Source organism: Trifolium pratense, linkage group LG3 (genome assembly GCF_020283565.1).
Source record: "Trifolium pratense cultivar HEN17-A07 linkage group LG3, ARS_RC_1.1, whole genome shotgun sequence".
Lineage (NCBI taxonomy): Eukaryota > Viridiplantae > Streptophyta > Magnoliopsida > Fabales > Fabaceae > Trifolium > Trifolium pratense.
Genome location: NC_060061.1, coordinates 20,085,575 through 20,099,631, shown reverse-complemented (window position 1 = coordinate 20,099,631; position 14,057 = coordinate 20,085,575). Strand labels below are relative to the sequence as shown.

At 32.2% G+C, this 14,057-nt stretch overlaps 1 pseudogene; it reads left to right on the top strand.

Moving 5' to 3' along the window:
• The first annotated feature begins 702 nt into the window (after positions 1-702).
• Positions 703-5,501, top strand: LOC123914737 (annotated as a pseudogene).
• Positions 5,502-14,057: the final 8,556 nt, after the last annotated feature.

The window sequence follows — 14,057 nt, the reverse complement described above, 5'->3', positions numbered from 1 at the left end:
TTTTTACAAAATCAATTTTAATTGATTTGGACTATGGATTTTAGATCGAATGGATATGCATTATGTATTTAAAACAAATTTGTTTCCTTCAGAAACTATATGAATGAAATTCAAGTTTATTTCAAGAGAGTGTGATTTTTTCTAATATATTTTGTATAAGAGAAAAGGAAAACATATACTTTAACACGGAGGAAATGGTAGTATAATTTAATATCTCAAAAGAACGGAATGTAATTTACTCTATATTTTATGGAGTATGCAATTTCATATTTATAAACTAATTTAATTAACCAACTTATAAATATTCACTATAATTTAACTTATAAGTTATCTGTTATTTTTAACAAGCAGATTCTTGCCGAGAGAAATTAAACTATATTAGTTATTGACTTATGAAATAAGTCTTTCAAACTTATAGAGGGATGGAGTGTTATACTCCAAAGGAGTGGGCATACGAAAAACATACTCTAATTTTCAATTCTAGCTCATGTCATGTCTCTTCTCATGTACAAGTCCTAGTTTAATTTCCTATATATACATATATATATTCCTTTCATCTTGAAAAATAATCAAGTTCCTTAGCTTAAATATTAATTTTCACCAATAATTATAACTGTAATTCAATCACAATTTCATATGGGCATGGCATTTAGTCACTATATATGTGTCTTGGCTCTTATTATTAGCTCCTATTTTCCAATAATGGCTGCTACTACACTTGTTGACACTTCTTCTCTAAACCGTAGCACTTTTCCTAAAGGTTTCATTTTTGGCACCGGTTCATCCTCTTACCAGGTGAATTGTGTTATATTCACATGCTTTTAATGTGATAGTAAACATTACCTCAAAAAATAATGTGATAGTAAATATTTATTGTTTGTTTTTTGTGTACATAATGTAGTATGAAGGTGCTGCAAATGAAGGCGGAAGGACAAAGTATTTGGGACAATTATACTCATAAATATCCGGGTAACAAATTTTTATATTAAATTCTACTGTACAATATAAGGTGTACCAAATATAAGGTGTACCAAAATAACAATTACTTTTTTTTATACTTATTTTTGGTAATATTAAGATCAGAATATGTTTAAACCGTCTTATAGGAATTGAGTACCAAAAACAAAAAGTAGTTTAAATGTGTTTTTGTTTTCCTTCCTTGCAAATAAACTACTCATAAATATCTAAAGTTGGTCCCAAGGGTTAAAGTTTATTCATTTATTTTCTAATCTTGCAAAATAATATTCAAGTTCAAGAACTTTTTTTTTTCAAGAATAATAGTTTTAGAAAAAATTCCAAAAAAAGATAAATTGAAATTGTTTTATTCCAAACTGAAAAAAAATATAAAAAACTTTTTTCCCCCAAATTCTTTTTCTTAAAATTTAATTTTCCCGAAATGAATTTGTCCCTTGGAAACAACTTTAAATTTAAGGAACTTAATATATTTGAGACTTGTATAAATGAGAAGCTAGTTATTTAGTTTTAAAGTATTTTGGGCCTCATATATAAAATGGCCCAATTGTAGAGGTCCAAATGCAGAGGCTTGGCAATGATAAATACTTTTCGAATTCCCCGTGATTCTTTTTCACCCCTTGGATTTCAAATTTTTCCCTTCGATAAAAAAATTAGTTTCTGTTTATCGAATTTTTTTTGCCTTGAAAAAAAAATTTGGGTTCTGTTTACCGAATTTTCTCTGAATTTTCACTAGAAAAATTTGATTTCTGCGTATCGAATTTTTCTGCAAGGACAAAATTGGAATATTGGAGGGTGAAAAAGAATCACGAGGGTTGGAAGAAAATTTATCCTTGGCAATTGGAGTTCCTTTTATGGCTCTACTAAGATGCAGTGTGTCTCTTATTATGTCTCAAAATTAGGGCTGAGTAGAGATCTGCAATCTTACTTAAAATTGACATAACTACCAACACATGGAAGCCTCCAATCGGGTGTGGGTCGGATCTCGACTCAACATTGTGAAAAAACAATTGTGAACGATTACATACGGACGGGTGCAGTTCTATAAAATTTATATTTTGATAATCGAAGCCGACTGAACAACTATTAAAATGCAAATTATTTTTTGTCTTCGATTTTGTTAGCCACTTCTCTCTCTTATACTCTTGGTTTTTTTTTTTGTTTTTATTCATATTTGATAGATGAGAGAAATGTTATATGTTACAACCTTGTAATATATTGAAGAAGAAAGTGTAAAATATATACTAATATTTTAAGTCTATTTTAATTTTCACATCTATTTTAATTTTCACTTATCATCTAGCTAGTTGATCTATTATTGTCTATAGATCTACAAATTCAAACAAAGCAATTGCATATCACCTTCTTTGTTGTTCATTTAATTCTTCTATTTTTTTTTATTGTCTTGTGTACCAAGTTTGAATTATTTGGAGAATAGAAATTTATGGATCAATGAATTGACCTGTTCTACCAGTACACCTTAACAAATCGAATGTAGACTGTCGAAATTAAGTTCAAATTAAGAAGTTGCAATTTTTATCGATTTAAATTTTTTTTACTCAAACTCGACCAAACACGACTGATGCTCAACCCTTCTGAAAACATTGAATTTGACTTTGCTCCATTTAGTTATGATATATTTATTGTTCATTTATGTGAGAGGCAAATATTTTGTTTTTATTAAGTGAGAGATAGATATTAAAGTGGGATAAAAATGGATCTCATTGTTATGAAAAAAAATAAAAAATCTCATTGATAAAAGAAATTCAAGTCACTACAAGTGGAGCATCCCACTTGAACGAAAATCTCGCATTATTTTCTAGTCTGAACGCAGCATATATACACTGAATGAAGCTTCTCTTTAGTCCGTAAAATTTGCATGTTCTACTTTTTTTGGTAATTAAATTGACAATATTCTATTTGTCACTTTATTATAAGGAGAAAGTGTTTCTTGAGAAAAATTTGCATTAATTGGTGTAATTGCATACAGACAAAATATTGGACAGAAGTAATGGAGATGTAGCTGTTGATCACTATCATCGTTATAAGGTACATCCAATAGGATATATCAAATTGTTACAACATTCTCTTGTTCTTGTAAATTTTACTTCATTGTAACTTTTGTATGTCAAATTTCATCATCTAGAAAAGATTGGTCAGTTGATTTGAATTAAGGTTAAAAATAGTTGAGAATAATATCGGACTTTTAAAAATATCTGACTTACGCCTAAAAATGAGAATAATAGGCCGAGTTTGAGTCCAACTTATTTCCACCATAAACGTAAAGGATCATATAGAAAATTAATGGATTAAAATGTTACTTGAAATTAATTTAAGATACTGAATGAGAAAATTTTCATATATTTTAATTACCTTTAATACCTTATGAGGCTCTACTATATGTGTTAACCATTTTTTTCATCTTATATTAATAGGATGATGTTGCAATCATGAAGTATATGAATACAGATGCATACAGATTCTCCATCTCTTGGCCAAGGATATTGCCAAGTAATAGCAAATGTTGAATTTAGTCACATCTTTAAAGAGTTTCATCTAGTTGAATATTTCATTTACATTATGTCATTAACAACTCTAATCAATATGCAGAAGGAAAAGTAAGTGCAGGTATAAACAAAGAAGGAATCAAATATTACAACAACTTAATCAATGAGCTACTTGATAATGGTAATGCATAATCCATATACTCTATAAGAAATAATTGATGTATGTAGTCTATATTATAGACCAGATACATCAATTATTTAATGAATCTAAAAATTGAGTTGTTTCTTATAAAATGGATTGAGGAGAAAATCATATTGATTATGTTCATAATCATATAGTAATATAAATTGATAAAATTATTGATCCAGGTCTTGTACCATTTGTGACACTTTTCCATTTTGATCTTCCTCAAGCCTTACAAGACGAGTACAATGGTTTCTCGAGCCCTGATATTATGTAAGTCTCTCAGCACAAATTTTCGTTCAAGCAATAATAAATCGATGAATACTTAGGTAAGTTGAATTTTAATTAGCATTAGCAGTGTTGAATTTCTATAATCATGATCTATGATAGAGTATTATGACGTCGTTTTCATACGGTCGAGACATCCTAGTGATTTAAGGTTTGATTGTTGAATTTCTATCTAGAAATGATTTTCGGGACTATGTCGAGCTATGTTTCAAGGAATTTGGAGACAGAGTGAAGCATTGGATTACACTTAATGAGCCACATTCTCACAGTACTTTAGGTACAAAAGTACCCTACATAACCTCACACAACCAACTCCTTGCTCATGCAGCTGCTGTCAAACTTTATAGAACCAAGTACTAGGTACACAACACTAAAAATCCATTAACATTATTAGTAATTTAGAAATCTTGTTTTTGTTAGGATTGTCTAAAACATTAATTTACTTGAATATGAGCAGGATTCTCAAAATGGTTCAATAGGAATCACCTTAAATAGTCTTTGGTTTCTACCATTCTCAAATGACATATTAGATCATCAAGCGGCCCATCGCGCTCTTGATTTCATGTTTGGATGGTAAGTTGTTACATTCTACTCTACTTTATTCGTGCAACGTTTTATAGGAATTTAATTATTATTGATAGATCATATAATGTGTTTTAAAATATTGCGTATCACATTCATTAAATGATGTGACAATATATTATTTGATGCATGTGTAAAATAATTTCACACTGACAGTGCACAACAATTAAATTTTGGCTACAATGTTAAGGTTATTTTATCTCTGCGAGTGCAATGTTGCATTTGTCCGCAAAATCATGGATTACGATTTAATTGCGGACACAGTTTAAAATTTTCTTTTTATGAATGTTTATTGTTTATGTTATTCTTCATGCTTGTAATTAATGATTTGTTTACAGGTTTATGGAGCCATTGACAAAAGGAAAGTATCCACTAAGCATGGTGTCTTTAGTAGGAAAACGATTACCAAAGTTCACTAAAAAGCAATCCAAGATGCTTATTGGCTCATATGATTTTATTGGAATCAATTACTACCGCTCCACTTTTGTTGCTAATATACCACATTCAAAAAATGACACAAGCAAACCTACCTATTACAAAGATACTCATGTCAATTTAACAAGTAAGAACACTTTGATCATAACTCCTAATGAAGAATTAATGTTTGCTACTAATTTATAATTTTTATTCCAAGAAAAAAAATGATAATTCCTTTTTTTTTTATGTAAAATGTTTTTTTTATTTTGACTTATGACAGGTGAGCGAAACGGGAGACCAATTGGACCAAGGGTGAGTATAACTCTCTTTCCGTTGTTGTTACATATTTGATATGAATGTGTGTGTACGTGTACTTGTGGAGTTTTTTGACGTTTATATAATAAAATGTTTTTTGTTTCTATGATTTAATTGTTTGATGAATAACAAAGAAATGTCATTTAATACAGGCTGCTTCACCTTGGTTATTTATTTATCCAAAGGGAATTCAGGAGCTACTTTTGTACACAAAGACAAATTAAAGTATAACAACCTGTTGAAATTTGGGAAATTTAGGTGAAAGAATAGGAGAAAATAACAAGGAACAATGAATATTATTGATACTTGTCAATAACCCTAATTACAATATTTACATTACTATTTACATGAATAAAATAGTATGACTACCTTGGTATTTATAACCAAGTGAATAAACTTAAATCTAAACTAAATCCCTTTATTATAGGGCTAAGAATAAACAAACCAAATCATAGAGATATTTTCTCAACAAATAATATAATATTTTCTATATTCTAACACAACCCTTTGATTTACATAACAGAAAATGGTAATACTTCAATTACATTTTTTTTTTACAAACTTTAAATTCTTATGAAATATATATATATATATATATATATATATATATATATATATATATATATATATATATATATATATATATATATATATATATAAAAGCATATCATATTTAAGGATGTATCTAATTTGAATATATAAAAATAGTCCAAATATGAACCATTACAATTTTTAATAAATAAATTTTAAAAATATATTATGAAATATATTTTATGTCAATTCATGTGTAAAATTGATTCTTTTTAATTAATTCTTGTATTTATGTTTATAGTATTATATGAATCTCTTTAAAAAAAATTAACAAAAGATTGATCAAACATGAATTTGTATACACTAAAACTCTATTTTAAATAAAAATTTAAGAACTTTATTACAAAATAAATTACACATTTTTTAAAAAAATATATAAATCATCTAACAATTCCAAATAGAGGGGGTTTATAACCCCTGCAAAATGGAAAGCAGTTAAATAATTTTGGGTTGTCCAGTAATGGAGATAGAAACCCCCGCAAAACTTGAGGAAAACAAACTACACGTAGTATTTACCGGGGTTTTAACCCGCCGCTAAATAGTATAAAAACCGCCGCTAGAAGACATATATATGAAAAAAAAAATTAAAATGTTGGGGCGGGCCATGGCCCTGTCCAGCCCATGAGGGGCTCCGCCCCTGACTACCACTTGAAGAGGCACTCATGGATACTTACAGAATTGTGTGGAAGGTATCCCTAAGAATTTTGTATGCAAATAGACCCTTCTAGGGTGGAAGCAACCACGAACACTACTCAAATTAGGCGTTTCTATGTGTCAGAGATGCAACACGTCATAACACTTATAGTTACACTGGAAATTATATCATTTTCTTAAATTATTTTTGGTGTCAATGTGTCTGTATCCAGTGTTTGTGTTTGTGTCTGAAATTATATCATTTTCTTAAAGTAGAAGGATATTTTGCATGGTCACTTTTGGACAACTTTAAATGGAGTGCAGGATACACAGTGCGTTTTGGAATTAACTTTGTTGATTACAAAGATAATCTTAAAAGACACCATAAGCTCTCTGCCCGTTGGTTTAGAAAATTTCTTAAAAAACACTAGAGTGTTATGTTATGAATCATGATGACCCTATCAAAATAATATGATATCTATCAACTTTGGTCATTAATCAAGAGTAACTTTAACTTTAAATTAGTTTACTTGATTTATAAGTTCTATATGATCAACTATTTGCTTTAATTTTTTGTGCTATTCTATTTTGGGTTATCTCTTATATATACTACATTAAGATTAGGGTGTTAGATTTAAATCATTAAATTAGGATTAAACACATATACATGTTCAACATATTATGAGATATACTTTAGTGCGGAAACAAATCAGTCATAGAAACATGTATAAAATTATAGGATCGACAAGATGATCTTTAGGAATACCTGGATCCATGATGAAAAGTTCTTTTGCAGTGATCCTGATACACAAAGAGATGGTGGCTAGATTGGTTCTTCCTCAACCGGTACCCTGATGCCTTGATTCTCTTCAGATGGGGAGAAGAGAGTGTTTGCTTACGTACGGTGTATTGGGGACCATAGCCTTATATAGGGTGATGGCCCATTAGGGTTCCCATTATCCCGAAATGGGTCATCCTGACATCCACCCATTTGAGTCCATATCTAACTAATTAAATAATTAATTAATTCTAAATAGAAATCTAATAGCCTTTTAACTTTATTTGACCACTTAATCAATTTAGGCTCTTAATTGATAAATAGCTAATATAATTAATATAAATATATATGCCCACATAATAATTATTGGAATATAATAATTGAATAATATAAAATATTCCAACAATCTCCCACTTGGGCAATATATGTTAATAATTATATCATAGTTCTTTAGGCGCGCATCCGAATGCTATTTATCTTTAGATTTCAACTTTACAATCTGGTCCACCTCATACATCAACAATGGGACCACCGCGGCTGTCGTTACTGACGTATAACGTGACGGAACCCTGATGACCACCACATCAATATACTTGATGACATAGATCGATATGGATGAGTGGCATGGAAATTTCATGCAATGTGATCTCTAAATCATGCCTATTTCCAACTGGTCCAACTGAAGTGTCTTTATTGAGATCAAACTGAAGTTCCTTAGGTGCAATTCAAAATTAAAATATTTGCACATAACCAAAAACTTAATATTGTTATAACAATAATATCTTATAATAAGTTTTATTTCTGCAAAAAATCAAACATAACATAATGTTTGTACCAAAATATATAGAACATAATACAAATAAGGAAAAGACTCCCACTAATCTAAGGCAATCTCAAAACCTAGACCCATACGAGCAACATGCCCATGAAAAGCCTTAGGCGTTAAACCTTTGGTTAGCGGGTCAGCTAGCATTAAGTCTGTCCCTATATGTTCTATCAAAAGTTGTTTTTCCTGAACTCTCTCTTTCACAACAAGATACTTGATGTCGATAAATTTCGACTTTGTGGAACTCATATTGTTGTTGGAGTAGAGCACAGCTGCACTATTGTCACAATAAATCTTCAATGGCCTCTCGATGCTCCCAATGATGCGTAGGCCTGTGACAAAGTTCCGCAGCCAATTCGCATGATTTGATGCCTCAAAGCAAGCCACGAACTCTGCCGCCATGGTAGAGGAAGCCACTAAAGACTGTTTGGCAAACTTCCAAGAAACGGCTCCTCCAGCCAAGAGGAAGATGTAACCAGATGTGGAACGTTTGCTATCCGGGCATCCCGCATAATCAGAGTCAGAATACCCAATGATCTCCAAGTTATCTGACTTTCGATAAGTGAGTACGAAGTCTCTAGTTCTCTTCAGGTAGCGCATTACACGCTTTACTGCTATCCAGTGCTGCATACCAGGGTTGCTCAGATATCTGCCAAGAACTCCTACAATGAATGCTAAGTCGGGACGAGTGCAAACTTGAGCATACATAAGACTCCCCACAGCCGAAGCGTAAGGAACTTTATGCATCTCTTTCTTTTCAAGATCCGTAGTGGGGCACTGATTGAGACTAAATTTGTCTCCTCTAGCAACGGGTGTGTCTCCTGGTTTACTGTCTTTCATGGAGAATCTATCCAAAACTGTATCAATATAGCTCCTCTGTGACAATCCCAAAATACCTCGAGAGCGATCTCTAAGTATTTGAATTCCTAAGACAAAGGAGGCGTCCCCAAGATCTTTCATCTCAAAATTCTTTGTGAGAAATCTCTTGGTTTCGTGCAATAAGCCTATATTGTTGCTTGCCAAAAGGATATCATCTACATATAATACCAAGAAAACAAATTTACTCCCACTGGACTTTTGGTATATGCAATTATCAACTGGATTAGCCTCAAAACCAAATGAGGATATAACTTGATGAAATTTGTAATACCATTGACGGGAAGCCTGTTTAAGGCCATAGATGGATTTCTTAAGTTTGCAAACCACAGACTTTGGGTCTCCTGACACAAAATTTTCTGGTTGCACCATATATATCGTTTCTTCAATGTTTCCATTTAGAAACGCAGTCTTTACATCCATCTGATGCAGCTCTAAATCAAAATGAGCTACTAATGCCATTATGATCCTAAGAGAGTCTTTCGAAGAAACCGGAGAGAAAGTCTCTTTATAACAATGCCTTCCTTTTGAGTAAAACCTTTGGCGACAAGACGAGCTTTATATCTCTCAATGTTACCCTTTGAATCCCTTTTGGTTTTAAATATCCATTTACAACCAATGGGTTTCTTTCCTTCGGGTAATTTAACGAGATCCCAAACATCATTGTCAGTCATCGATTTCATCTCATCATTCATGGCATCAATCCACTTAAGAGAGTTTGAACTTCGCATAGCTTGACTAAAGTTAATGGGATCATCCTCAGTCAAACCAATGCCATCCTCATGTTCTTGAAGAAATATAACATAATCATCCGAAATTGGACACTTCCTCTCTCTAGTGGATCTTCTTAATGGCAGCTCTTGAGGTTGTTGAGTTTGAACTATAGGTGGTGCTTGAGGAAGAAACTCGGCGTTGTCTTGTTCTTGAGGGATGTTAGGAATAACATCATTGTTAATTTCTGGATCTGTTTCTGGAACAACAATAGGTACAAAGACTTGATCATTGTCAGTAACAGTTTCTTCATCAAAGACAACACTCCTTATGTTTCCTTCCCCTCCAAACTCTACATCCTCAAGGAATCTTGCATTTCCCGTTTCAAAAATTGTTCTAGTGATGGGGTTATAAAACTTATACCCGTAAGAGCGTTCGGCGTACCCTATAAAATAGCAGCTAATTGTCTTTGCGTCCAACTTACCTTCATGAGGCCTATAGGGTCTCGCTTCAGCTGGACATCCCCAAATGTGCAGGTGCCTAATGCTGGGCTTTTTCCCAGTCCATAGCTCATAAGGGGTCTTAGCTACTGCCTTACTAGGTACTCTATTAAGGATATAAACTGCGGTCTTTAATGCCTCTCCCCACAATGACTCTCGTAGAGAAGAATGACTAATCATACTCCTTACCATATCTTTAAGAGTCCGGTTTCGTCGTTCTGCAACTCCATTCATGCTGGGTTTTCCCGGCATTGTGTATTGCGGAACAATTCCACACTCATCGAGGAAAAGCGCAAAGGGCCCTGGACGTTGTTCCCCTGATCCATCATACCGACCATAGTATTCACCACCACGGTCAGACTTGATAGCCTTAATTTTCTTTCCAAGTTGAAGTTCGACTTCAGCTTTGAATGACTTGAAGACGTCCAGAGATTGAGATTTCTCATGAATCAAATAAAGGTAGCCGTACCTCGAGTAATCGTCTATGAACGTAATAAAATACCGTTGTCCATTCCAAGAACCTGAAGGGAAAGGACCACATATATCAGTATGAATTAGTTCTAAGACATCCTTAGCTCTTTCGCGTGAAAATTCCTTTTGTTTGTTTGCTTACCCTTGATACACTGAATGCAGACTTGAAAGTCCGACAAGTCAAGGGATCCAAGAATACCGTCTGACATAAGCCGCTGAATTCTCTGTTTAGAGATATGACCTAATCGCTTATGCCATAAAGTGGCAGAATTCTCATTTAATTTTCGTTTCGTACCATGTGACTCTACTTGCATTATTTTGTTATAAGGACATTCAATATCAAGCATATAAAGATTATCATTCAAAGAACCGTAACCAACAACATTTGAATCATATGAGAGACTAAATTTATTATTTCCAAATGAACAAGTATAACCAGATTTGTCCAAAATAGAAATAGAAATTAAGTTCCGTCTAATAGACGGAGCAACAAAAGTCTCAACCAAATCCAAATGAAAACCGGTCTTTAACAATAATCTAAAAGTCCCAATAGCCTCAACTGCAACTTTATTGCCATCGCCCACATAGATGAATCTTTCAGCATCACTTGGCGGACGGCTCCACAGGCAGCCTTGCATGGACATACTAATGTGAGTAGTAGCACCAGAATCTACCCACCAAGTATCCTTAGGTACAGAAACTAAATTAATTTCAGAACAAACAAAAGTGAGAAAATTACCCTTCTTTTCACGCCATGAGGCGTACTTGGAACAATCTTTCTTCATGTGTCCAGCCTTCTTGCAGAAGAAACATGTGGACTCCTTAGATTGTTCCCTTGTTTTCTTGTTCTGGAAAAAATTTCCCGCAGTTTTCTTTAGCCTCTTAAAGTTAGTCCCACTTAGCACAGAGATAGAGTTGGTTTGAGCAGTGAAATTAGGAGCGGTGGCAGCAGCAACTGGATCGAAAAGAGAACAATAAACATACAATAACATTAGTAGGCATGTCATCAAATAACCATATGGACATGCACAATATTCTTTATATGCAAATTAAATAAGACCCAAACAAGATACCAAGCACACCATTAATTCCCAATCTTTGATTGCAAGAATTAACTGTAAACGGTACTCTCACGCAACGATCAAATATTGGTAATAAGTCCTGTCAGATAATGTGCGTCTTTGACACCAACCATTACCCACATGGAAAAAAAAAACTTAATAATTACCACATATTTATCATCACAGGTATGCAATTGTTCGGCCAAACTGTGTCTTCCTTTTGGCCGACTAAAACAGCTCGCATGAACAATTACACACTACATCTTTTATAATTTCAATTGAATCAAATTTACACAACAGAGATTACTTTTGCAACATGTTGTTTCAACCAACTCAACTAAAATTATTAGACATTTTAATTTAATAAATTAAATGGGAAGGTCTTAGAAATTCACATAAACATTACCTACAAATGTAATGTCAAAATTGTATGTTATCTGATCGCTTAATAATCAAATGATTATTAAACTATCTTAATTATGCGAAAAAAGGAACTCGCAAAATTTAAGCTGAGAAAATGAACACAGAGTTGTGTTCATGTCAAAGTGCAGACCAGTATAATAAAACCGGTTGTACTTAAGGGGTACGAAAATAAGTTAATTACTTATTACAATTAAACAAGCACATTAATAGTGCTCATGGTACATATGTACGTGGTAGGGGAAAACTATAAAACGTACACGTTGCAATTATTTATTTTTTTAATTTACAACAAAATTAAATAAATCCAAAACTGACCACATATATGATTTTCCATAAAATAAAAATTGAATACTGTATCTAATTAAATTAAATTAGAGAGACATAATCAGTATAATATTTGTCAATTAAATATATCGATCTGAATGGAAAATTTTATCTGGCAGTTGTGGAATTAAAATGAATAGCCATTAATATTTCAAAATCAAATAAGTGGTATGATCTTAACAATTAAAGGCAATAATCGATAATAAAGGGTGATAAAATCGATCCGAAATTTGATGGAAAAAAAAAAAAATTGATGACAAAATAATAACCGATATTCATATTTGGAAACCAAATCAAATATGTCAATTTGTTTCAAAATTAAAACCAAAGGAAACAAATCAGAGTTATATCAATTTATTATTTTTAATTGAAAAACAAGTCAACAAAAATTTCACTCGGTGAAAACTGAAGGAAACAAAAATTGCTTTAACACTGATTCACAAAAAATTTGTTGTTCACATACGATCAATTTGATTAGCTAGATAAAAAAACAATCATGCATATATGATATATATACAACCTTAAACTGGACTTTGAATTGAAATATACTAAATAATCAAAACTAAACATGATGAATATGCTCTGGAAAGGTCACGACATACAGGGGAACCGAAAATAAAATAAAATTATACATATGTATCATGTATATATCCACATATATACCGTATAAACCCAAAAGAAAAAAAAAAAACAAACAAAGATTGCCATGACCATAAAAAAAATTGCAACTTGTAATCTCCTAACAGCAACAACCGAAAGAAGGCATATCAGGAAGAAATTGATCCATGAAGGTAACAATATTGAAAGCAATATATCTGGATCCAAAAGTGATAGCATACACATATTTTCAAAACACCACTTAATCATATATAAGAAAACAGCAAAATAAAATAGAAAAACATAACCATAATCATATTTTATTTTGCAGAAAACTATACGGCCATGTTTATTCAAACAAAAACAACACCAACCGAAAAAAAAAAAATATAGTTAATCCTTTCAAAATTGACAGTACACGTGAAACCGCAAAATAAAATAGTTAATCACAACCTCATGTATATTTTATTCTGCGGATTATAAACGATACAGATCAAAGGCAATCATAAGCTCATACACACAGTCAATCGATATAACATTAAACCAAATATGATTGAAAATATAGATATTCATAAGGATCAAGCATGTCCTGCTCTGATACCATTTGTTAGATTTAAATCATTAAATTAGGATTAAACACATATACATGTTCAACATATTATGAGATATACTTTAGTGCGGAAACAAATCAGTCATAGAAACATGTATAAAATTATAGGATCGACAAGATGATCTTTAGGAATACCTGGATCCATGATGAAAAGTTCTTTTGCAGTGATCCTGATACACAAAGAGATGGTGGCTAGATTGGTTCTTCCTCAACCGGTACCCTGATGCCTTGATTCTCTTCAGATGGGGAGAAGAGAGTGTTTGCTTACGTACGGTGTATTGGGGACCATAGCCTTATATAGGGTGATGGCCCATTAGGGTTCCCATTATCCCGAAATGGGTCATCCTGACATCCACCCATTTGAGTCCATATCTAACTAATTAAATAATTA